The sequence below is a fragment of the Sciurus vulgaris genome (genome assembly GCF_902686455.1).
Source record: "Sciurus vulgaris genome assembly, chromosome: 7".
In the NCBI taxonomy this organism is placed as follows: domain Eukaryota; kingdom Metazoa; phylum Chordata; class Mammalia; order Rodentia; family Sciuridae; genus Sciurus; species Sciurus vulgaris.
In genome coordinates this window covers 16,442,956-16,470,155 of record NC_136467.1, presented here as the reverse complement: position 1 = coordinate 16,470,155, position 27,200 = coordinate 16,442,956, and the positions used below count along the sequence as shown (strand labels likewise).

The following is a 27,200-nucleotide window of genomic DNA, read 5'->3' as shown; positions in this document are numbered from 1 at the left end:
AAATTAGTATTAAAATGTCCCTAGTACCTAAAGCAATCTACAGATTGGATGCAGTCCCTGTCATATTCTAATGATGCTTTTAACAGAAATATTGCAAATTCCTAAAATTCACACCAAATCCCAAAAGTGATCTTGAGCAAAAAGAGTAATGCTCAAGGCATTGCATCAAAGTCTATTACAAATGGATAGTAATCATACAGCATGGTGTGGCCATAAAAACAGACATACAGACCAATGGAACCAAACAGAGGACCTAGAAACAAATCCACACATTTAAGATCAACCTTTACACAACAAGGATGCCAAGAACATTCACTAGGGAAAAGAGTCTCTACCATAAATGGGTGTTGGGGACGTTGTATGTCCACATGCAGAAGAATGAAATTGGATGCCTGTCCCAAGCCATGTACAACATCAGCTCAAAGTTGATTCAGGAGTTAAATGCGGGGCTGAGGTTGTGGCTCAGGGGTAGAGCACTTGCCTCACATATATAAAGTACTGGGTTCGATTCCCAGCACAAAATATAAAGAAATGAATAAAATAAAGGTCCATCAAACAACTAAAAAAATTTTTTTAAAAAAGGTCCATATCTTAAAAAAAAAAAAAAAAAAAAAAAAAAAGAGTTAAATACAAGACCCCAAACTCTGAAACTACTAAAAGAAAACAGAGAAAAATCTTCCTGACATTGATGTTGGCAAAGATTTTTTGGATATGTCCCCCAAAGCTAAGGCCAGAAAAGTAAAAGTAGAAAACAGACAAATGGGATTGTATGAAAGAAAGAAGTTTCTTCACAGCAAAGGAAACAATCAACAAAATGAAGAGAAACCCTATGAGATGAAGGAAAAACATTTGCAAACTGTGTGTCTGATAAGGGATTAATATCCAAAATGCATAAATAATTCATTTCAGCTGCAAAAAACATCTAAATAGTCATTTTTTTCTCAAAAGAAGATACACAAATGGACAACAGATGAATGAGAAACTGCTTGACATCTAATCATCAGGGAACTGCAAATCAAAACCACAAGGAAATATCACTTCACACCTGTTCAATGACTGTTGTCAAAAAGACCAAAGGTGACAGGTATTGACAAGGATATGGAAAGAGGGAACTTTTATATATTGTCTGTGGGAATGTAAATTAGTACAGCCATTATGGAAAACAATTTGGAGGTTCCTCAAGGGATCAAAAATAGAATTCCATGTGATCCAGCAATTCTCGAACTCGGTATACGTCCAAAGGAAATGAAGTCAGTATGTGGGAGGACAACTCTACTCCCGTATTTTTGTAGAACTGTTCATAATAGCCAAGCGAGGGAAGCAACCGCCGTGCCCATCAGCAGATGAATGGATAAGGAAAGTGTGAGATGTGTATGTGTGTGGATATACGATGGCATATACTCAGGCTGAAAAATCTTGTCATGTACAACAACGTGGCTAAATCTGGAGAACATTATGCTAAGTGGGGAAAAAAAAAACAAAAACAGAAACAAAGATAAATACTGCATGGTTTCACTTATATGTGGAATGTGGAAGAGTTGAATCCATAGAAACAGAAAGTAGACTGGTGGTTATCAGGGGCTGCAGGGAGGGGCATGGGGAGATTTTAGTCAAAAGGTCTGAAACCTCAGTCAGGAGGACTGGGTTCCTGAAATTATTGTACAGCCTGGGTATGATAGTTAATAATAATGCATTATATAACTGAAAATTAAGAGATCAGATCCTAAATGCTCGCACCACAAACATGATAAGCAAGTGAGGTTATGGAATTATCAGTCAGCTTGATGCTATTACTTCACAGTTTATATGTACTTCAAAACATCCTGCCTTTCAGGCGTTGGTGCACACCTGTAATCCCAGCAACTCAGGAGGCTGAGGCAGGAGGATGCCAAGTTCAAAGTCAGCCTCAGCAACTTAGCGAGGCCCTAAGTAGCTCAGCAAGACCCTATCTCTAAATACAATACAATATAATACAAGAAAAAGGACTAGAGATGTGTCTTAGTGGGCAAGCACTCCTGGGTTCAATCCCTGGTACCAAACCAAAACAAAACAAAATGAAAATCCTGTAAATATGTAGTTTCTAATTTTTTAAAAATAAAGTTTATTAAAACTGAGAACACCTTAGAGCTAAGGAACTGAACAGACTCTTCACAGAAGATATATACAGTCAATCAACAAATATACAAAAAGATGTTCAACATCTCTAGCAATTTAGAAATGCAAATCAGAATTACTCTAAGATTTCATCTCACTCCAATCAAATGATAATTATCAAGAATACAACCAACAATAAATGTTTGCGAGGATGTGGGGGAAAAGGTACACTCATACATTGCTGGTGGGAATGCAAATTGGTGAAACCATCATGGAAAACAGTATGGAGATTCCTCAGAAAACTGGGAATGAACCCACCATTTGTCCCCATTATCCCACTCCTTGGTTTATAATCAAAGGACTTAAAATCAACATACTACAGTGATGCAGCCACATCAATGTTTATAGCACTTTAATTCACAGTAGTTAAACTATGGAACCAACCTCAATGCTCTTTAACAGATGATTGGATAAAGAAAATATGATATATATATATATATGTATATGTATATACATATATGTATATATACACACACACATACATACATACAATACATACATATGATGGAATGTTTTGCCATATACATACAATGGAATATTACTCAGCTTTAAAGAAGAATGATATTATGTAATTTCTTGATAAATGGATGGAATTAGAGAATACCATGCTAAGTGAAATAAGCCAAACCCAAAAAACCAAAGACCAAATGTTTTCTCTGATGCTAATTCACAATAATGTTGGGGGTATAAGGGAGAATAGAGTTTCTTTAGGTTAGGTAGAGGGGAGCGAAGGGAGGGGAAGGGGTCTGGGGGAGGAAATGATAGTAGAGTGAAACAGATATTATTACCTCATGTATATATATGACTGCATGACCGATGTGATCCTACAATATGTACAATCAGAAAAATGAGAGATTACACTTCATTTATGTATGATCTGTCAGAATGTATAAATGCATTCTACTGTCATGTACAACTAATTAGAACAAATAAAAAAAAAAACTGAAAACAAACAAAAATCAGTGCTTCCCCACCTGGAAGCCTTTGCCAGGCCCTTGGTAGCTCTTTCCTCCCGAGGGAACCTGTCCTCTGATCTCTCTCACCGTTGATCTGTTTCTCCTGTTCTCTCACTTCATGTAAATGGAATCAGGTAGTATGTTTGCATTCATTTCTGGCTGCATTTGTCCTCATCGTGATTGTGAGAGTCCTCCTGGCTTGTGCATCAGAAGCGTGGTCTTAGAACACGATGGTTGGTATGCCTTTGTTTGAGTCCACCACAGTTCTTCTGTCACTGATGGATATTTGGGTTGTTTCTGGTTTGGCTATTATAAAGAAAATGGGCATGAAATTTCTTACCTTAAAGTATTGGTTTCTATTATAAACTCTCAAATGTGTTTCATAGAAAACATTGACCATGAAAAAAGTATGAAACTTCAAACACGGATTAAAACTGCCAAATTTAAAGGATGACAATCATTTCAAGTGGCATTACTCTAGTAAGTAAATTGCAACACTTTAAATCGAATCTCTGGCATTACTTTTACCTTTGGTACATAAACAGAATAACTTACAGCAGTGCTTTTTCATATCGTAGGTTGGGATCATCAGTATAAAACTTTGTTTTTAGGAAATAGAAAACAAACAAACAATAAATTAAAATAATAATAATATAAAAAGATACAAGAATAACACTTAACGAAAAAAAAACAAATAGAAAACAAGGGAAAGAAGCAAAATCTTTGGACTTGGTCAGGGTAAACATTATCTTATGACTTGTTTCAATGATATAAAAAGTTTTCCAATTGTAGCAATAAAGGGAAAATTGTCCCCAAATTTTTGTAGGATAGAAACATTAGTGTATTGTAATTCAATAATTCTTTCTGGAAAGAAATCAGCATTCCTGAAAAAATATTTAAGCAATTTTCTGATACACTTTAATGGGATTAAAGCTTACTCAAGGAAACTGGTAGTTAACCCACCCAGGTGACTGTCGGCTGATTATCAGTCAAGAATCTAGTGACATTTACCCAAGCATTTACTTTCTACCCAGAAGTTCATCTAATAATAATCATATTATTTTTCTATGGATGTGCTCACCACAAATAAATCTTTGAAAATGGCATAGAAGAAATTTTTTTTTTCCTTGCAGTAAGTTTACAAAAATAACTTTGAGCTAGGCATGGTGGTGAGTGCCTGTAATCTCAGTGGCTCGGGAGGCTGAGGCAGGAGGATCAGAAGTTCAAAGCCAGCCTCAGCAATTTAGTGAGGCCCTAAGCAACTCAGAGAGACCCTGTCTCTAAATAAAATATAAAAAAGGGTCGAGGAATGTAGTTCAGTGGTTAAGTGTCCCTGTGTTCAATCCCTAGTATCAAGGCAGGGAGGGAGGGAATGAGATAATTTTGCTCAAACTCCCTAGGGAGGGTAATAGGAGGAACCATTGAATTGAGTGTATTATCTGCCGTGAATGCATTTCAAGACTCCCAGTGGACCCTTGAAATAGTGGATACTATTGAACAGTATATGTCGGATGTTTTTTCTATATGCCCTTTAGTGCTGCCACAGAGAATCTGTTCTTCCTTGTTTTATGCCCTGTGCCTTCTTTGCATTACTAAGCTTGTACTTTGGGACCATTATTATGTAATATAGGGGTTACTTGAACATTAGCACTGAGATACTGCAATAGTCAATCTGATAATTGAGACAGCTATTAAATGAACAACAGGAGGGTAATATACATAGAGTGGATACACTGGACAAAGGAATGATTCTCATCATGGGTTGGATAGAGAGGAACAACACTTTTCTCATGCAGCTCAGATAGAACACAATTTAAAACTTAAGTATCATTTATTTCTAAAATTTCCTACTTAACATATTTAAAAATGTTTTTATTTGTTCTAATTAGTTATACATGACAGTGGAATGCATTTATACATTTTGATAGATCATACATAAATGGAGTGTAATTTCTCATTTTTCTGATTATGCATATTGCAGGGTCACATGGGTCATGCAGTCATACATGTACATGAGGTAATAATGTCTGTTTCACTCTACTATCTTCCTACCCTCAGGCCCCTTCCTACTTAACATTAACAGATTATGGGTTACTGAAACCATAGAAAACAAAACCAGGGTAAGGGGGCTACTATAGTGTTTGAAGGCTTGAAAGCTACTAACCTGGAATAGCCCTACTTTTCATAACAAGCAAACTATGCCCTAATGTAGTAATAGAGAGTTCTAATGGGCTAGCTACATCCACCTTGTGACCATCACTGTGAGAGATGTGAAACATGTCGGCTACGTTCCTTCCAACATGGAAAGGCCACTTATACCCATGGACCACAAATATGAGGCTAGAGGACCAAGGGCTGACCTGCACTGGGCAGACAGAGGGGCTATTGGAAGTTTAACCATAATCTCGAGAATCCATTGTGGGAAAAAATCTAAGAGTGGGCCTGACTTCATTCTGTATTCTAGAACTGTAACTCAGAGTATGTCTTACATATTTGTCCAATTTTCTTAAAGCATTACTATGAGAACATATTTTTACCCAATTGGAGGGAGTTTTACTGAAAGTTCATGAGGCACCTTTTCTTGTAATTTACTAGCTATTTGGGGGAAATGTTAACACTCACGAACAAAAAGGGAATTCAATCATATCTGTCTGTTTTTTTGCTTACTTTGCATGATTGAATTTTAAATTGTTCTTCCAAATACTGGCAGCATATAGACTGAGCTGGGATAGTGATTCTAATTGTGGGTTAATGAAAACTGCATGAAAATAGTCATGGGCATGCTGCCTCCTGTCAGTGTTTACTGTATGACATTGAGATTAATTTTATTTTAATTAGGACCAGCACTGTAGCCTTAATTTCCTTAATGAATGTCAGGTTCAATCCATTACTTATATCACAGCTGGGAATGAGTTGCACTCTTGTTAACATTTGCATCTTACACACATCAGACTATTCTTTGTGTAAGAGAAATTTTTCCCTATGTGTCATGTTTAGGGAATTTAATTTGTTGGTTCAGTCAAAAACTGAACAGAAATAACATTTATGATCACTATTGCTCAGGTTGGATGGACTAATTAGACTTTCAGTAAAACTTTGCAGCATTTAAGAGACTTGACTTTTAAATGTTAGATGGTTCCTTTAGGTAGGTCAAATGCAAAATATCTTTATAGGCTGAATTGAGTCCCCACTTCCAAATTCATATGTTGAAGGCTTAACATCCAGTACTTCACAAGATGACTGTATATGTTAGGGTAAAGGTAGATTAAGCTAAAGTGAGGCCAAGCTGCCTGGTACCCTCATAAGAAGAGAACTTTGGACATAAAGGGAGACATCAGGGATGCTTGCACAGAGGAGACCATGTAGGGACTTAGTGAGAAACCAAATAGATGTCTCAAGAGAAACCAAACCTGCAAATATATTGATCTAGGACTTCCTGTGTCCAGAACTGAGAGAATATGTCGTTCAATTTGCCCAGTCTGTGGTGTTTGTTACAGCATCCCTAGTAGACTAATACAACATCTGTAACCAAATATGACTGACTTTCCTGTCTAACCGGTTCCTTCTGAAGCAGAGGTGTTTATGGCCTACGGGATATCCCTTGACTCCCTCTGAAAGCCCTGCCTACCTGCTGTTAGGAGGGGAGATGCCCTAGTGGTCTGCACAAAGAATTAACATGAAATGCTATGTGCTTACACATTTAACAGCTTGTCTGGGGCCCTCCAGTGATCTTGTTCCCCATCACAGGCTACTGTTCCAGAGATATAGTCCCAAGATGGGGGCCAGAGAGGTTCCATCAGCCTGGTACCTGAGAGACTGAGTGACTCAAAGACTGTCACTATTCAGTACTGGCTATGCTCCATAGTGAGAAATAGTTTGACATTGTGTGAAGCCTGGAATTGGGGTGCCATTTCTTCCTTTAACTAACTTTGTTTACATGATAGAATTTTCACCTTACAACTTCTATCCTCTTAGTTTTCCTGGGAACATAAACTTAGCCATATAGACGGACCCTTCATGCTGACTGACCACTGGTCCTTTCTGGTGTGTTTGCAGCGTTCCACAGCTCTGTCTTTACGTTCCATTTGCAGAGCTGCCATGGTTATTTCCCTGAACAAATGGTGATGATAATGATGATGATGGTGTTATAATGGAGCAGCATTCCAGGTGTTGATCAGTGTTTTACGTAGAGATTATCTGGCTTAACGATTTTTCAGCCTTACAGTGGTATAAAACCGATGCAGACTCTAGGTAGAAACTACACTTCACATTCTGAATTTTGATCTTTTGCTAGGCTAGCAATATGTGGTATGATGCCCCTTTGTGATGCTGGGCTGCTCAACTCCCAGTCGGTCACAGCATCACAGTGGTGGCCTGCCAGCACCTACCATGTGCTGCGTTGCTAAGCCAGATGTTCCTGAGGTGAGGTGTGTGCAGTGCACTTTTGACTTTTGGTATTTTAAATGTACTTGGGTTTATTGGGACATAACCCCATTGTAAGTCAAGGAGCATCAGCTTATGAAATCATTTAATATCAGAGTCTGATGAGGTACTTTTGTCAGACAAAGGTACTGAGGCAGAGAGAATTAAATAACATGCTCAAGTTCACACAGCTGGACTGTGACAGCTGGAATTTGAAACCTGGCAGTATGGTTTCTAATCCCAAGGCACCCTCTCTGCCTCTTCTTCCATCTAGAACAACCTCTACCCCTGCTCACTTCCAACCCTCAGTCTAGAGTTTAGATGGTGTCCATTCTCCAGACAAAGCCTGCATTTGCCAACCCGTCTCACTGCTCAAGTTCTTCCTTTACAGTTGTTCTATTTCTGTGTTCCTTTGCCCTTGGCCCTCTCTGCTAACATCCTGTGCATCCTGCAATGCCCCAAACAATCGCCACCTCTTGTAGGCTTCCCTGGGGTCATTCTCACCCAGGATGCCCATAACCTCTTGCCTGTGCTTCCTGGTGGGCACTCACATGTCACTTCTCTGTGGGTGTGTCTTTCTTGCTCTAAAGCACATGCTCCCTGAGCACTGGACCCATGCTTCTTTATCTGAAGATTTCCTCTGCAGCTAATAAAACACAATGTATTACACACAATCTTTGTGCTATGAATTTGCTGCAATTAAATGAAAGGAAAGTTTCCTTGAAAGCCTGCTTCTTGACAGATGAGAATATCACCCCTTCTCTCTTCAGTCCCCATGGCTCACCGTTCCCAGTCACACTGTGACTGTTATACGGTTTCTCTTCATCCCTCTATCTGCTCTCACTTCTCTGAGTTTGATGTCATCATTCCTCATCTGTGTCATGTTAGCAAATTGCTCCTTTTTATATTAGAATTGAGTTTCACTGAATTTCAATTATCTCTTAGCTTTGATTTATTGATTAAGAGCAGCCTTTTTTCTGGTGATCCTTTCAAGCATGTGGTTTTACATGTTCCAGTGAGTCAAAAGAAAAGAGCAAGGTAGTGTCTTTGTGTCTCTTTGCCTTGAAAGTCTCACCTCTGAGCACACGTCATGAGCTTTAGTGGCAGGGATGGGCAGAAAGTGAGAGGAAGCTGGGATGCAGTTATTTCTGCCACAAGTATTTCCGCTTCAAAGACAGAAGGATTTGCAACAGGAACAAGATTGGGCTTTCTAAGGATTTTAGTTGGTCATTTCTCCTAAGAATGCGCTGTGCTGACAAGGTTCTCATGCAGGAGTGCGCCCTCCGTGGCAGAGCAGTCATCCTTCAGGAGTCTTGCCTCCTGGTATCATGCTCTTGAGCTGGCCCTTCCCACACTCGATAGCAGGGCCAATTCCATGTAAATGGGAGGACAATGCAGAAATGTGTTAGCAGCTTTTCATCACTGACAAAATACCTGACAAGAACAACTTAGTGGAGGAAAAGTTTATCTTGGCTCACGGTTTCAGATTTTCAGCCCATTGTTGGCTGACTCCAGTTGGGCCTGAGGTGAGGCAGAACATCATGGTGGGAGGCTGTGGCAGAGGAGTGCTGCTCCATTCACGGCAGCCAGGAGGCTCAGAGAGAGGGGAAGGGGGCGTAGGGAGATGAACCCTTCCAGGATGTGTCCCCAGGGATCTGCCTCCTCCAGCCATACCTCCTCCCACACCACCACCCAGTTAGTCCATTCAAAGTAGGACAGGCTGATTCCATTACAGCTCTTACAGTCCTGTCATTTCACTTCCGAATATTCCCACCCTAACACAGGAGCTCTGGAGGGACACCTCATGTCAAAACCATAGCAAGAGATGATAGAGTGTGACTTATTCCAGGGCTAGGTGGTAAGATCATTGTGGCTGCCAGCTTGCTCTGTTGGACCACTTGTTCTGGGGAAAGTCAGCCTTGGGTTGTAAGGACCTGAGAGGTCCAGGTGGCAGCCGACAGCTAGCACCAAATGGCAGTCATGTGAGTGAGCCATCCTGCAGGTTGATCCTACAGCCCTAATCAAGCCTTCAGAGGATTATAGCCCCAACTGACTCATCCTGGTTCTGTGGTCCTGACTATAATTCACAGACACTTAGAGATGAATTGGCCCAACCAAGCTGCTCCTAAATTCCTGATCTACAGAATCTGTGAGATGGTAACTGTTTATATTTATTTGTTTTAAACCATTAAGTTTTGGAGTAATTTGTTGTGTAGCAATAAGAATACATGGCACATACAGTTTGGTTTTATTTGTTTTTATCCATAGTTTTATGTTTTGGTTCCACCAATATTTTTGGCAATATAGAGAATAGGACTGTCTATGGTAGAAATAAAAATCTCCATGATTCAGTCACATGCTGAGCATAGATAGTTGCTCTGGTTTATTTCTTTAGTTGCACCTGGATTCCTAGAACTGATCCAAGACATGGTCTTCTCACTTGCTTCATCTCAAGACTCCTTTTGCTCCCTCTTGTCAGTTACCCTCTAGCACAACAGCATCCCTCCCATAGATACACCACAACTCCACCAGGATTCAGAGGCACCCACCAACCTCCAGCTTCTTACACCTGCCATCGTTCCTGACTGCTCTGATAGGATGATGTGACTCGAAGATCTCCCGAAATATTTTCCTCATCAGTCCCTGAAAGAGAGACAATGTGCCGAGAAACTCATGCAAAATCACAGAGGCCAAATCTTTTAGGACCTTCAAGTATCAGAACCTGGTGACTGAAAGAAAGAGCTAAAGCAGTGACATCTGCATCACACTGTGGGAGAGTGTGTGCCAGTCATTTCTGCAGGAGCACAGACTAGCCGCAGACCCTGGCAACCCCACAGGATGGGCCTCCTTGGCGGAGCTGACTGGTGGGAAGTGGGGGAGGCTGGATGCTGATGTAGCCTAGTGTCTCTTGGATACTTACACCTGGTGATGGCCACAACAACAGTTAAGTCGTGGGCTGCTTCCCTCTGGTCTGGATAAGGTGGTTGCTCTCACTCCGGTGGGTTTCAAAAGGTGCCTCTGTTTTACCTGAAACACCAACTGTGCTAGTCAGCTTTTCATTGCTGTGGCCAAAACACCCGACAAGAACAACTGAGAGGAGGAAGAACTTATTCTGGGCTCATGGTTTCAGAGGTTCAGCCCATGGTCATCTGATTCCATCACTCTGGGCCTGAGATGATGGTGGAACCTCATGGCAGAAGGGCATGGGAGGGGAAAGCTGCTCAGCTCAGCTCATGGAAGCCGAGAGAGAGAGAGAGAGAGAGAGAGAGAGAGAGAGAGAGAGAGAGAGAGAGAGAGAGAGAGAGAGAGAGAGAGAAACAAGCAAAGAGCCAAGGACAAAATATAAACCCCAAGTGACCTACTTCCTCCAACCATTGCCCAACTGCCCACAGTTACCATTCAAATTATTAATTCATCAGATGAATTAACCCAGTGATGAGATTATAGCTCCCATCTTGGCTAAAAGCTCCACCTCTGAATTTTGCTGGGTTGGGGACCATGCTTCTAAAACATAAGCTTCCTGGGAGACATTTCTAGAATCAAGCCATAACACCAAATTTCCCCTCCTTCCTTCCTCCCCTCTTTCCAATGTTACACACTGCCATGATTGTACAATTTAGTAAAATTGCTCTTCTTCAATTCTGAATAGTGCATTTAGAGTTACCTTAGTTAATTTGTTTTGTAGGAATATTTTTTGTAGGCAAGGAGTATAGAAAACATGTTTTAAAAAAAAGTGTAAGGATCAATTCTTTTACTGTCGATTTAAAAAAAAATCCAAAAATATTTCAAGTGAATACTTCTTTTCTAGACAATGTTTAGGAACATAAGTCATCTCTAAGGAAAGTATTTGCCATAGTCTCTACAATTTAGAGAAAATGAAGGTTAAAATCTACAAGGTTAATGCATTCAGTGTTCAAAACCAAACTGCGTTATTTGGCCAAGAAAATCTATCTCATGTACTTTGATTAAATCTACAAGATACCATAGTTCCAAATTTTCACTTGGCTCTATATTGCACAGATAGATTTTTTAAAAAGATATTTTTGGTAATTCCAGTAATAAGGATACACACAATATCTATCACTGTAAATACAAATCATTGAGGGTTTTACTGGGGCTCACTTTGTTTGAACAGGTAAATCTGTCAAAGTGACCTTTGAAAATGACCTTAGGTGGTCTTCAGAAATCCTGGTAACTTATCTGAGCACAGGGTCTAAGGGACAGCATGAGCATCTCAGTCCTTCCGTGACTTCTTGGATGCTCAGATCCTCTGAAGATTGCAGTCCACACTGGGCCTGCCTCGGTCCTGACTTTTCTGTCTTAATGTCCTAGTCTTAAGGTCTAGGGAAGAAAACATGCCATCCTGGGCCTGGGGGCAAGGTCAGCTATTTTTTTTCTCTGGCTCTGCCCAGCCTTCCCCCCAGAACTGACCCACCCAGACTGGCTCCAGGTAACAGTATGGTTCTGGGAAGGAATGTCCGACTGCCTGTTCCTATTCACGGTGTCAATCAGGTGCTTTACAAAGCTGTCCCCTCACCCCCACCCCACCCATAATCCAACAAGAGCCATTGTGTTATTGAAACTACAGAGGGCATTTCCTGGGAACGTGGAATTCATTAAATAGAAACCCACAATGAGAGGTATGAACAAACTCTCCAAGTGTTTGCTCCTCTCAGGGGTTCTCAGGAGGCCAATTCTGCAAACTGGTGGGGCTGCCAGGGCAGGGAGCTGCTTGGTGCTTCTAGTTCTAGGGAGACAGTCGGGGCTACTCAGCCCACTGACTACAAATCCTAACCATGAGCGACCCTCTGCTCCACTGGGAATGTCCTAAAGGGAACAGTGTTCTCCAGGAGGGCGCTGAAGGCCAGTATTCTGACCAGTTCCCTGACGAGGTCTAGATACCAAGGCACAGCCTTGGGAAAAACTGTGAGGGGGTGGACTTGTCCTTATTGGTCTCTGCTGTGGGTTTGGATGTAGTTTGTCCCTCAACGGTTCATGTGGAGGAAACCTTGTCCCCATTATGGTGCTGTTGAGAGGTGCTAGAACCTTTATGGGTGAGCTAGAACAAGGTAATGAGGTCACTGGAAGGGTTAATGTTGGTCTCATGGAGTGAGTGAGTTCCTAGAGAGCAAATTGTTATGGAAAGATGGATCCTGGCCCTAGAGGGCCTCTGGCTTCCTGTCTCGCCACGTGACTGCTCTCCCACTCCTGGGCCTGCACCCACCATAACACATGTACCACGATGTAGCCAGAGGGCACTGGAGGCCGACCCAAGGTGGGCAACCCCATGTTGGACTTCCAAGCTCTTTAAGTGTAAACTAAATAAATATCTTTTCTTTATGGTACCCACCTCAAGTATTTTGTTACAGCAACAGAAAATGGACTAAGAGTCTCTCTCCTTGAGGGCTCTCTCCTGGCACATTCTTTCCTGGATCTCAACATCCTGGTCCCACCTGCCATCTTTTCTCACCACTGGCCCCCCGCTCCCTTGTCTTCATTCCAGGCCTGCATGCCCTCCACCCTGTGAAGACACCTCATGCTTCTGATCTTACCTTTTCCTCCCTGCCTGATATCAAAGACCACATGCCAAGACCTCCTCTGCTTTAAGGTGTATACATACATCCTAAGATGGCTCCATGGACATAGGTAATGTTCATACCTTTCTGGAGCCTAGAGGGGGAGGAAGAACAGCCCTGATGGAGGGTGGGGGGTTCAGGATGGGTCACTTATATATAGGTCCCTTCGGCACAGTAGCAGATTTGAGATGAAGACACTGGAAAAACAGCAGATGCAAAAAGGGCACTTTGACCTTTTTTTTTTCTTTTCAAAAGCAGGCGACAAAGTTCCTGTGAAAAAAGTATCTTGTCTCAGGAAGAAGAAATGTTCCTCTTGCAGAGACGTGAATTGAGACTGAGAAAAATCCATACACACAGACCTTGTTAAAATGCCTCTTATCTTCCTTCAGTCTCCCCACACATTTTATCTACTTTCCTACAGTTGTTGCTCTGTGTTCAACCTGGTATGTGAGCGCTTAGGTCTCCTCACTTTGGGTCTTCATTTTTCTTGTGGGGACTGCCATGTACTTGTAAATAAAATTTGTGTGATTTTCTCCTGTAAATATGTCACCCAGCTAGAAACCCTGAGAGGGTAGAGGAAAAATTTCCCCACCCCTGGGAGTTGTTTTCATGGCAAGCTGGTGGGAATGCTACTTGGAGACATGTAGGTCTTGTGGAAGGGACTGTATTAATCTGTTTTCTGTTACTATAATGAAATGTCCCAGAATAGGTGCTTACAAAGAAAAGAGGTTTATTTTGACTTACAATTCAGGTCAGTGGGAAAAGGGCCATGTCTGGTGGTGGCCTTCTTACTGGCAGTCTCGAGGTGGCACAGGACATTACATGACAAGGGAGACAGGGAGTACCTGTGTATGTGTGTCTGCTGGTCCTTCTCCCTATTCTTATAAAGTCACCGGAACTTAGTCTTGGGGGCTCCACTCTGAGGACCTTATCTAATGGTCATCTCCCAAAGGCCTCGCCTCTAAATACCACCAAAGTCAGATTACATCCCCACCCCCTTACTATTTCACAGTGGGGACACTTGAAGCTGTGGTGGACACAATCAAACTGTACCCAGACCACAGAGGAATCCTCAGATGAGACAAAGTTGCCAAACTGCAGCTCACAACTGAACAGGACTTAAAAAACACCTTCTGTTTCGCTTGAAGTTTTCTTTAAATTTTTTGTTTTTAAATTTAGTTGTCGGGAGGGGTGGGGGGAAGGGAAAAAATAACAGAATGAATCAAACAACATTACTCTATGTAAATTTATGATTACACAAATGGTATGCCTTTACGCCATGTACAAACAGACAAACAACATGTATCCCATTTGTTTACAATAAAAAAAAAAATTAGTTGTCAGCATTTTAAAATCAGGAGATTTCACATAAAAATCCAGATTCCCTGAAAACCTGAAAACCTGGGACCTGGGTTCTTGGTGGAAGTGAAGATGTACCTGTATTTAACATGCAAATGAGTCTGCGTCACTCCCTTGTGGGGTCTCTGAGGTCTCCAGGCTGGAGAAGGCATTGTTGGTGAACAGGAGGAGCCACCAGGGTAATGGCTAACTGGTCCCTGGCACAAATTTGAAGGAAGCCAGAGCCAAGATCCTTAGCTCAGCGCCCTCAAGCCTGGAATCAAAAGAAAGTGACAAACACACACCTGCATAAACATGGTTGCACAATGAAGCCATGTCAACACTTGGACCTACTCAGAGCTGCGTGGCTCAGGAAGTGCCTTGGAGGTCAAGGACAACTGAGCACTGGGGAGGAGAGAGCGACGGACTCAGAGCTTGTGTTCCGGGCAACCGACCCCTGCAGTAATGGGAGACTCAGGCTTGGAAGGGCCTTGCCCTTGGTTCAGTGCTGCTGACGCTCTCAAAATGACTGACTAGTGCCATTTTGCGTGGTGTACCCTCCCCATGTAATGTAGCCAGTCCTGGAAGAGCTTACGCAGAGAAGGACCCCTGTAGTCCCAAGGGGATGGTTTTGAGACTTGGTGCTTTGAAGTCATTGAAGTTGTTGATGGCGCCCTGTAACCTGTACCTCTGAAGTCCTGTGCAGAGAGTAATCCCATGTGGTACTGTGCTAATCAGTGAAAGCAGAGAATACAGTCAACATGTGCTAGTGCTGCTGGGAGCAACTCTGCACACTCACTGTTGAGATGACAGTTACCGCTGTCACACCCAGAGGGAAGTGAATGCCTCCTCTGCTCTCAGAATTTTTTTTTGCAGGTTGTCGGATGGGCAGATCACAGTCCGCTAGGACAGCGGTGATATGAAGCTGTTTGTGTCCTAGCAGATGCTGTGGACTCTTCAGGAGAGTCTACTCAGGGTTACAGTTTCCTTCCAGATGAATACAGTATCAATATCTGGCAACCACAGTGGGAACCCAACCAAATGCTTTGAGGACTAACGATCATAATATTTTTGCAAGTGAATTATGTTGGCCTCTTTGTCTAAAATTTCCAGATCATACCTAGTTCTTGTAGTAAGTAAAATTATTTTTAAAAGATATTTTTTAATTGATAAAAATTAAATGTATTTATGGTTTACCCGACAATTATTTGAAATAAGTATAAGAGTGGAAGGGCTAAATCAAACTAATTTGTATTATTTCACATACTTATTATTTTTGTGGTGAGAACCCTTAAAATCTATTTTTGATGATATATTGTTATCAACTATAGTCACATAGACTTCTTGAACTTATTCCTTCTCTAGTATTGAAATTTTGAGTCCTTTGACCAACATCTCTCCAGACTCCCCCACACCCAGGGCCTTGGTCCCACCTTTCCACTCTCCACTAAGTTTGACTCTTTTAGCCTCCACATAAAAGGGAGACCAGGCAGTGTTTGTCTTTCTGTGCTTGGTTTATTTCACTGAGCATAATATTCTCCAGCCTCATCCATGTTGTCACAAATGACAGGACAGAATTTCCTTCCTTTTTGAGGCAGAACAGTATTGCATCGTGTATATATACCTGTCACCTTTTCTTCATCGGTTCATCTGCTGAGGACACTTAGACTGATCCCTTACCTCGGCTGTAGCGAACAGAGCTGCAGTGAATGTGGGTGTTGCTCTTTGATTTACTGATTTCCTTTCCTTTGGATCTCTACCCAGACGTGGGATTGCTGGCTCACATAGTAGTTCTAGTTTTAAGTTTTTGAGGAACCTCACTATTGTTTTCCATAATGGCTGTAGTAATTTACATTTCCACCAACAGTTTGTGCTGGTTCCCTTTTCTCCATATCCTTGCCAAACTAACCTTTTGTCTGTTTGGTAATGACCATTCTGAAGTGTGTGAGGTAATATGTGTTGTGGTTTTGATTTGCATTTCCCTGATGTTCAATGTTTTTTTCATATGCCTGTGGCCCATTTGTATGTCTTCTTTTGAGAAATGTCTATTTAAGGTGCTTTGCCCCCTTTTAAAATGATCTTGTTACTGAGTTGAGTTCCTGATATTTTTTAGTTATTAGTCCCTTTTTAGATGTAGAGTTTTTGATTTTTTTCTCCCATTCTGCAGCTGTCTCTTACTCTGTAGATTGTTCCCCTCACTGTGCAGAAGCTCTTCAGTCTGATGCCATTCCATTTGTCTACTTTTGCTTTTGTTACCTGTGCTTTTGGGGTTATATCTAAAAGGTTATTGTCAAGACCAATGTCAAGATTTCCCCTGGGTTTTCTGCTCCTAGTTGTAGGGTTTCTGGTCTTAGGTTTAAGCCTTTAATTCCTTTAAAATAATTTCGAATTGATTTTTGTATATGGTGTGAGGTAAGGATCACACTTCATTCTTCTGCATGTGGACTTCTGCTTTGCCTAATAGCATTTTTTGAAGAGACTTTCCTTTCCCCATTTTATGTTTTTGGTAACTTTTTCAAAATTCACTTGATGGTTGTAAATGTGTGAATTTAGTTCTGGGCCCTCTATTTTGCTCCTTTGCTAGATATCTACTTTTATGCCAGCAGCATGCTGTTTTGATTATTAGTATCGCTTTGCAGTAGGGGTTGAAATCAGGTAATATGATCAGCTTTGTTCTTTTTGCTCAAGATTGAGTTGGCACTTCAGATTCTTCAGTGGGTCTGTCCATAAGAATTTTGGAATTGTTTTTTCCATTCCTGTAAAAAATATTGAAGCCAGAACTGAGAACAGGCAATTAGGTGTAGAAATAGGGAATCGGGTCAAATAGAAAATATGGAGCCTGTGAAAACCATCTGCATCTGGGAAGCTGGAGACCGCCCCTGGGAGAATGGAAGGTCAAAGACCTCCAGAGCCCTTTGATTACCAAATTTACCTGCCCTTACCATTCTTTTTCAAAAGACTGCGGCAAGGAGTTGCTAATTAATGCCCCTGTACTCCATTTGATCCCTCCCTGCTGCTGTCTGCTGCTCACATTTTTACTATCTCAGGCATCTCCTGGGCCTAGTCACTGGGCCGGAAGGAGAGAGATAAGGGGAGAGAGAAACAGGAGAGCAAAGGAGACCCTAATTTATAAAAGATGCAGGGTGCACTCACTTCTTGGGATTCTAGAACATCAGCCATGCCCCCCTTCTCCCTTCTGGGAGAAGTCTGTGTTACTACTTTTAAGTAAAATCTGCCTAATATATTCTTTCCTTGGCATGCTTCTCTGACATTATACTTCAACTTCTGAGGAAGCAGAACTCATCACCAATAAATGGTGGTATTAATATCATTAAAATTTTGATAGGGATTGCATTGAATCTGCAGACTATCTTGTGTAGTATAGACATTTTAATGATTTTAATTCTAGTCCATGAATATGGGATATTTTTCCATTTATTTGTATTTTCTTCACTTTCTTTAGTCAATATTTTATAGTGTTCAGCATATTGATTGGTCTTTTGCCTTCTTTGTTGACTCCTGATTGCTTTTAAAAATTCTGTTGTAAATGGAATTGTTTTCTTGATTTTTTTGAATAGCTTTCTGTTAGTGTAGAGAAATGTTACCTATATTGTATGTCGATTTCGTAATCTACAACTTTTCTGAACTAATGTAGTATTTCTAAGAGTTTTTTGATGGAGTCTTTGGGGGCATTCCATACATAAGATCATGTTACAGTACAAAAAGGAACAATTCAATTTCTTCCTTTCCAGTTTGGATCTTTTTTTTTTCTCCTTTGTCTAATTACCCTGACTTGTTTGTCAAATACTATGTTGAGTAGAAGTAATGAGGTTGGGCATCTTGTCTTGTTGAACTTAGAGGAAAAGCTTTTTTTTGAGGAAAAGCTTTTAACTCTTTGCTATTTACCATAATGTTAATATGCAGCCTTTATTGTAGTGAGGTACATTGCCTCTGTAACTGATTAGTTGAGGATTTTAAGCAGGAAAGAATATTGAATTTTGTCAAATGCTTTTCGTGCATCTGTTGAGATAGTCATAAGGGCTTTGTCCTTCATTCTGTTAATGGAGGGCTATAGTTTGAACTTTGAATGTCCCCAGAGGATCAGTTCCCACCTTGGTGCTGGGGGATTTGGTGGAAACTTTGAAGTGGGGCCTATGGGGAATTCTTTGGGTCACTGGGGACAGCCCTCAAGGAGGTTGTGAGGTCCCAGTCTCTATTTTTCAGCTACTAGCCATGAGTTAAGTGGTTTTGTTCTGCCACATGGTTTTGACATGTTGTACTGCCTTACAGCAAACCCAAAAGCCATGGTGTCAGCCATATATGGACTAAACCCTCTAACCTATGAATCAAAATAAACCTTTTCCCTTTATAAGATGGTGATCTCACATTTCTCTTTTAATTGTTCTTTTTAGGTATACATAGTAGAAGAGGGTATTTTGACATATTATACTTATGTGGAGTATACCTTATTCTAATTAGGACCCCATTCTTGTGGTTGCACATGATTTGGAGTTTCACTGGTCATGTATTCATATATGAACATGGGAAAGTGATGTCTGATTCATTCTACTGTCTTTTATATTTCCATCCCTGCTCCCTTCTCTCATTTCCCTTTGTCTAATCCAGTAAACTTGTATTCTTCCATACCCCTGCCTCTCTGTTGTGTGTTAGTATCCACATAGCAGAGAGAACATTCAGCCTTTGGTTTTGGGGATTGGCTTATTTCACTTAGCATGATAGTCTCCAGTTCCATCCATTTACTGACGAATGCCATAATTTCATTCTTCTTTATGGCTGAGTAATAGTCCATTGTGTATATATATACGACTTTTTCTTTATCCATTCATCTGTTGTAAGGCACGTAGGTTGGGTCCTCAGCTTGGCTATTGTGAATGGAGCTGCTATAAACATTGATGTGGCTGCATTGCTATAGTATGCTGATTTTAAGTCCTTTGGGTATGTACTAAAGAATGGGATAACTGGACCAAATGGTGGTTCTATTCCAAGTGTTATGAGGAATTTTCTTACTGCTTTCCAGCATGGTTGCACCAATTTGCAATCCCACTATCAATGTATGAGTGAACTTTTTTTCTCACATCCTCGCCAACGTTTGTTATTTGTCTTCTTGATAATTGGACTGGTGTGAGATGGAATCTCAGTGTACTTTAATTTGCATTTCTCTAATTGCTAGTGATAGTGAATGTTTTTTTTTTTTCATATATTTGTTGACCATTCGTGTTTCTTCTTCTAATAAGAAACTGTTCAGTTCCTTTGCCCATTTATTGATTAGGTTATTTGTTTTTGTGGTTTTTTTTAGTTCTTTATATATCCTAGAGATTAATGCTCTTTCTGCAGGTAGGAAAGATTTTCTCCCATTCTGTAGATTCTCTCTTCATGTTCTTGATTGTTTCCTTTGCTGTGAAGAAGCTTTTTAGTTTGATACTATCCCATTTATTGACTCTTGATTTTACTTCTTGTGTTTTAGAAGTCTTGTTGAGGAATTTGGTTCCTAAGCTGACATGATGGAGAGTTGGGCCCATATTCTCTTCTAGTAGGCGCAGGGCCTCTGGTCTACCATTTAGGTTCTTGATCCACTTAGAATTGAGTTTTGTTCAGGGTGAGAGATAGAGGTTCAATATCGTTCTACTACATATGGATTTCCAATTTTCCCAGCACCATTTGTTGAAGAAGCTATTTTTTTCTCCAATGTATATTTATGGCACCTTCGTCTAGCATTAGATAACTATATAAATGTGGGTTTGTCTCTGTGTCTTCTATTCTGTTCCATTGGTCTTCATGTCTGTTTTTGTGCCAATATCATGCTGTTTTCATTACTATAGCTTTGTAGTATAATTTAACATCTGGTATTGAACTGCCTCCTGCTTCATTTTTTATCACTAAGCTTTGGCTATTCTGGGCCTGTTATTTTTCCAAATGAATTTAATGACAGCCTTTTCTATTTCTTTGAAGAACCTCATTGGAATTTTAATAAGAATTGTATTTAATCTGCATGGTGCTTTTGAAAAGTATGGCCATTTTGACAATATTAATTCTGCCCATGCAAAAACATGGGAGATCTTTCCATCTTTTAAGGTCTTCTTCAATTTCTTTCTTTAGTGTTCTGTAGTTTTCATTGTAGAGGTCTTTCACCTCTTTTGTTAGATTGATTACCAAATATTTCATTTTTTCAACTTTTATAAATGGGGTAGATTTCCTAATTTCTCTTTCAGTTGATTCATCACTGAGGTATAGGAACAAAATTTGATTTTATGCCCTACTCCTTTGCTGAATTCATTTATTAGTTCCAGAAGTTTTCTAAATATAGAATCATGTCATCAGCAAATAGTGATAGTTTGAGCTCTTTTCCTATTTGTATTGCTTTAATTTCTTTCTTCTGTTAATTGCTCTAACTAGAGTTTCAAGGACAGTGTTAAGAGTGGTGAAAGAGGGCATCCCTGTCTCCTTCCCATTTTTAGAGGGAATGCTTTCAATTTTTCTCCCTTTAGAATGATGTTGGCCTTAGGTTTAACATATATTGTTTTTACAATGTCAAGATATATTCTTATTATCCCTATTTTTTCTAGTGTTTTGAACATCAATGGATGCTGTATTTTGTCAAATGCTTTTTCAGAATCTATTGAGGTAATCATGTTATACTTGTCTTTAAGTCTATTTATGTGATGAATTACATTTATTGATTTCTGTATGTTGAACCAACCTTGCATCCCAGGGATGAACCCCACTTGATCATGCTGCACTATCTTTTTAATGTTTTTGTATGTGATTTGCCAGTATTTTATTAAGAATGTTTGCATCTATGTTCATCAGGGATATTGGTCTGAAGTTTTCTTTCCTTGATGCATCTTAGTCTGTCTGGTTTTACTATCAGGATGATACTGGCTTCATAGAATAAATTTTCTATTTCATGGAAAACTTAAGGAGTATTGGTGTTAGTTCTTCTTTGAAGTTCTGGTAGATCTCAGCTGAGAATTCATCTGGTCCTGGGCTTTTTCTTTGTTGGTAGGCTTTTGAAGGTGTCTTTAATTTCATTGCTTGAAATTGATCTATTCAAATTTTCTATGTCCTCCTGATTCAATTTGGGTAAGTCATATGTCTCTAGAAATTTGTTGATGTGTTCAAGGTTCTCTATTTTATTGGAGAAGAGATTTTCAAAATAGTTTCTGATTTTTTTGTATTTCACTAGGGTCCGGGATTACATATTTCTTAAGAGAAAACCAACTAAGACATGTGGCATATCTCATTTATAGATATATAGTGGTATATAAGAAGAATGTATAGAAATATTATTTTGCATTCCTGGGAAAAATCTCACTTGATCATAGGGAATGATCCTTTTAATATGGTGTCGAATCTGGTTTGATGATATTTTTTGATTTTTTCTGCATCTATGTTCATCAGGGAAATTGGCCTAGATTTTTCTTTTCTTGCAGTATCCTTGAAAAAAATACCATATTTCACTGAATAATTGTCACAGTTTTTATGCCAACTTTTTTTTTTTTTGCCAAAAAGTGGTGTATAACTATTATATGAATTTTTTTAAAAAAAATTTGCCAGTGTTACTTTAAAATCATTTATTACTAAACTGTCTTTGGTGGGAGATCAGAATGTACAGTATACTTATAAATATATGTTAATACAGTTGTAATGATTATGTGGTAAAATACAACATACATTTTAGAAAGGTTAGTAGTTTGTTGTTGGTTGTTATGGGTTATTATTAGGTTATTGTGGATTAAATGTGTAGTCCCAAAGGATACTTGAGGTCCTAATCCCTAGTGCCTCAGAATATGACTTTAAATAGTCATTGCAGATGTAATTAGTTAAGATATGAGATCATACTACACTAAGGTAGATTCTTAATCCAGTGTGACAGATGTCCTTGTAGGAAGAGGAGAGGACACACATACTCACACAGTGAGACTGACATGTGACAACAGAGGCAGAAATTGAAGTGCTTTAACAACTACTTAAGGAATGTCAAGAATTGGTGACCACCACCAGAAATAAAGCAGAGGTAAGAAAGTGTTATGGTTTGCATCTGGAAAGTCCCCCCAAACTCGTGTGTTGAAAGCATTGTCCTTAGTGCAGCAAAGTTCATAGCAGGGCTTGTAGGACATGGTGGCATACGAGGGCTGCGGTCTCATCAGTGGTTTAATCCATTGGATGGGTTAATAAGTTGAATGAACTGCTGGGTGGCAACTACAGGCAGGTGGATATGACTGGAAGAAATAGGTCACTCAGGGCATGTCCTTGGAGACTATATTATGTCCCTGGCTTGCCTCTCTTCTCTCTCTTTCTCCCTGCTTCCTGGCTGCCACAGCTGAGCTGTTTTCCTGTGCTGTGCTTTTCATACACTTCCGCCATGATGTTTCTGCCATTGAGCCAGTTGACCAAGGACTTAATATGCTGAAACCATGAGCTAAAATAAAATTTTCCTCCATTATGTTGTTTTTATCAGGTATTTTGGTCACAGCAACAAAAAGGTGACTAACACCAAAATGATCCTTCACAAAAGTTTCAGAGGGTTTTGGCTTTGTAGATTCCTTGATTAGGATGTCTAGCCTTCGGAACCATGAAAGAGCACATTTCTTTGTTTTAAACCATGTAGCTGTGGTACTTTGATACAACAGTCCCAGGAAGCCAGTGTGTAGGTGGGTATTCCTCAAAAATTTTTTTCTTTTTGTATAAATATAGATTTTTTTTACATGTTTACATTTAGATTTAGAAAAAAAATAGAGGAAGTCCATATTTTAAAATATCCTGATCTCATTTTAAGCTCTCAAAATTTTTCCTCACAGGTACATTTTAAAATGCATACTGCATTATATAATGCAAAGTATAAGGCAGTGATTCTATAGTATTCTCAGGGGGTATTCCATGTAAACATTTTCTGTCATTCATGAATGTCTGTGCGTTGCAATATGCACAAATCCTGGTCTGGTATGTAAACATGAGCAGTGTAATTTTTGTCTTTTATTGTCCTTTAAATTATTCTGTGGGCTTAGTCCTATCCCCTGCTCTAGGGACAAACACTGGAAGTTTTTATGATCACTCTCAGAACTTTTCTGATCAATTTTAGTTGAGCAGGCTCAATATTTAATATGCTCAAGTCAGTATTAATATGAAAACTTGGATCTTTTCTAAAGCTCCTTCCCTTTGGCAACTCTGACTTGCAACAGGCTAGGAGTTACCAGGGCCTGAGCCAGGGAATTGGCACAGCAGAACTTGTGGGATGGATTTCACCTCTCACTCCACCCAGGGCCTCTGAGCTCTGCTATGGTTTCGATATGATCTGAGTACCCCCCAAGGGTCCATTGTGATTGAACAGGGTGGCACTGCTGGGAGATGGTGGAAGCTTTGGGAGGTGAGGTCTAGAAGGAGGCACTTAGGACTTTGGGGGTGCATCTTAGAGGGAAGTGTGGGTTTCCAATTTCTCCCTTTGGTTTCCTTTTTGGTGATGTAATGTCTTCCAAACAAGCATGCTTCTGCCATGCTGTGCCACCATTTGTCATTCTCACCACAGGTGAAACCAATGGTATCAACTAATAATGGATTTTGAACCTCTAAAACTTAAATAAATAAACCTTATCTCTTTATAAAGTTAGCTGCCTCAGATATTTGTTACAGTGATGAAAACCTGACTAACACAGGCTCCTCTCTAATCTACTACCTCAGGCATCGAGTCCTCCCGGGTACGGAGCTTAGGGCAGGAGAAGCAGGCCAGAGAGGAGGAAAGTTGGCTTTTCCTGTTTAAAATGGCAGCCCTACCCCTGTTCATGTTAACAGGGTGTCTATCCTCCCTAGCACTCATCACCTTCTAACATACTTTATAGTTTACCTATTTGTTCTGCTCGCTGTTCATTGTTTGTCTCCTCCCACCAATATATAATCTGCACAAAAGAGAAATCTCTGTTTTGTTTTCTGATGGCTCCCAAGTTCTTAGAAGGATGCTTGGCAGTAGCAGGTGCTCAGTAGCCACTGATGAATGAATGTGTGAGTTAAACAAAAGAAATGCAGCACCGTTCAGGGCTTGGAGGGTTTGGAAAGTTGACTCTTTTTCTCTGTACCCTTTTGTGGATTGGTGGAGGGACCCTCTTGCCCAGTCAAGTCACATCCCTTGATCTCTCACTTGTAGCAATTTAACTGGATGAAATGTCAGTACTGCATCTTGTGAGTCCACTGCTCCACACCCCTGTCATTGGAAGGACTCCCTTAGCTGTTTTATCCTGACCCCTCTTCAAGGTTCCTTTGCTCAGGATCCATGATCTCCTTTTATCCCCTGTTCCCCTGATCAGACCTGGTTCTCACTGGGGCTCCACACTGGGTTCCAGGGAACACTCAGGCTTTCTTGACAAACTCTAGGAGGGTGGCTTGTCTCCTGCAGTTGTCTCTTTTTGCTCTGCCAGCCCTGTAGCCAGCCAGGTTCTGTCTGGTTTCCAGGCCTGAGTCAGACACTAACCACCTCTCATGGCTTTAAAGTCAGGCCCTGCAGGCTGCACCCTGGGGTAGGGTGAGCTGCACGCTCAGCCACAGTGCCCCACCCCCTACTCCTCCTCTTGAAATGAGTGTTTTCAGAGTGGTTCAACTTCTGTCCTCTGCCCTTTGTTAGTCCTGTGCTTTACTTTGGAACATGATCTCTGTGGTCATTTGGGGTCACAGTGAAATGTGCTTTGATTCCTGTTTCCAGGGCTTACTCTGTACCCAGCCCATGTTAATCACTCTGAAATACAGTCTATGGCATGATAGTACTTGATCCTATAACATCTCTGTGAGAGACATACTCTTCTTGCACCTGTTTCACATACAAAGAGACAGAGGTGAGACAATCAATATCTCACTCAGATCGACAAGCTACAAGATGACAGAACCCAGATTCAGATTTGCCTCCAGGGTTTAATAAAGCTTACTGCAGTAGATGTTTACCTATCAGCTTTTCATTTGTTGAGAAGCCCTAAAAACAGAACTTTAAATTATTAAGCAAAAGATCTTTTGCAGACTACATTGTTCAGAATGAAACATTACTTTATTGAAAGTGAGGAATAAGATTTGAGGTTTATTCATAATCTCACAGATCATCATGGGGCAGAGATTGCTAAGAGTGCATGGAAACTTGGTTTTGCCTATTCTCCCTGGGCATGTAGCTGAACCTGAGCTGTATTTCCCAGGTCCCACTGCCCCTCAGGAGTGGCCTGTGTGACTGAGTCATACCCAATAAAATGTGAGCAGAAGGGTGCTTTCCATTTCCTACCTGGCCTGAGAAAACCCATCCCATGCTGTCTTCCTGGCTTCCCCCTCCTGAAGGTTTGATTTTAACACTGAGGACCACCTTGAAGTTACCTGAATTTCAACTTGAAGAATCAAAGATGGCTGAACTTTCATGCTCAGACCTCATGAAATGACTGCATAGAGGAGGGCCGTTCATCTGTCCAGAGTTAATACATGAGCGCAGAATGAATATCCACAGTGGTGGAGCCATTATGTATTCAGGTGTCTGCCGCCACAATTAGCTCCCTCTAAGGAACATGCACTGCATTATTGGTGCAGCAGCAGGTGCATAAGCAGAGCGGGAAGCTCACAGGCCAGATGGAGCTAAGTGCTCCAGAAAACCCAGGCACGGTCTGCTGGTACTGCTACTTACTTCCCCCAAAAATAAGTGTATTAATTTAAGTTTCTCTGAGTAGCGTTAAGATATTATTTAGTGCCAATAAGGGTTGACTAACTAGCTGCAGCCTGGAAGGTATCCTGGGGGCAGGTTAAAGAGTCCATAAATAAACATAAGCCACACGTTATCTTGGCCACATCAAGTAAATGGTCCCCATTAGCAAAACTCCCCAGATTCCATTCTAATTTCTCATGTATACTCAGAAAATTTACTAAAACCTCCAGGAGGTTTGGCAAAAGAAAATCATCGGTCTTGATTCTGCAAATGGACCCATTGTGGCTGTCCTCTTGCTTGTCTGTTTTACATGTCATTGCAATTCTGGCCATCCTAACCATGCCCAGGGGATATGCAACTGCTGAAAAGATAGCGTTTGGAGCAAAGAGGTCAGCTTTTAAAACAAGCTCAATTAATTTATTGCAAACACTTGCTTACCCCTGAGGAAGACAAGCCTGAATCCTGGGTTCTTCCCAATCACATTGCTAGTCACACCTTGTTCTTGGTGTGATTCTAAGGGTTGCTTTATACCTGCCTGACTCGGGAGAGAGAAGTAGGTAAGCGAGAGCTTGCTGAGTCTAAAACTCAGATTAATGAAGATAAATCTGTGGAAGTTCAGCATTGAAGGTCTGCAGGAACATCAGTGGATTGTGACTAGGAGGAAATCCCTCTGCAGAGACTTCCTGCTCCCTTTCCTCAGTGGGATGGCCAGACACAGTGCTTGTACTTGGTAAAGCTTTGCTGCATCGCCTGGGGGTCCCTGTGATGTGGACAAGTGACTTGCCCTTTTAGCCATTCCTCTCTCCAAGGGGAAGAGTGGTGAGAATTAAAAAGTAGGTGTAAATTAAGCTCCATGACAGTGGCTGGCATTTAGTGAGGGTTATGTGAATGTTGCTATTATTTTTATAGTAGCAGTATTAATATTCTCCTTGGATTCTGACTTTAAGAACATTGAAGTACCTATCACTGTCCTTCTCTTAATAAACTGAGTAGAAAGAGCATAGAATAATTATAGCTTATCAAGATGACATATATATTTTTTGGTTCAAATAGCTTTGGTATTTAAATATCTGTTAT

At 40.5% G+C, this 27,200-nt stretch overlaps 1 long non-coding RNA gene across 4 annotated transcripts in view; it reads left to right on the top strand.

The window, feature by feature from the left end:
• The window catches only part of LOC306665408, a 110,587-nt gene that overhangs the window by 76,239 nt on the left and 7,148 nt on the right, over window positions 1-27,200 (top strand). Inside the window, exon 5 of one of the 4 annotated variants that reach the window (XR_013765004.1) lies at window positions 10,012-10,873. The exons of the other annotated variants lie outside the window; for them this stretch is intronic. This is a non-coding gene — a long non-coding RNA (uncharacterized lncRNA). Of the gene's footprint in view, window positions 1-10,011; window positions 10,874-27,200 lie in introns of those variants that run through there. 4 annotated transcript variants of the gene reach the window in all.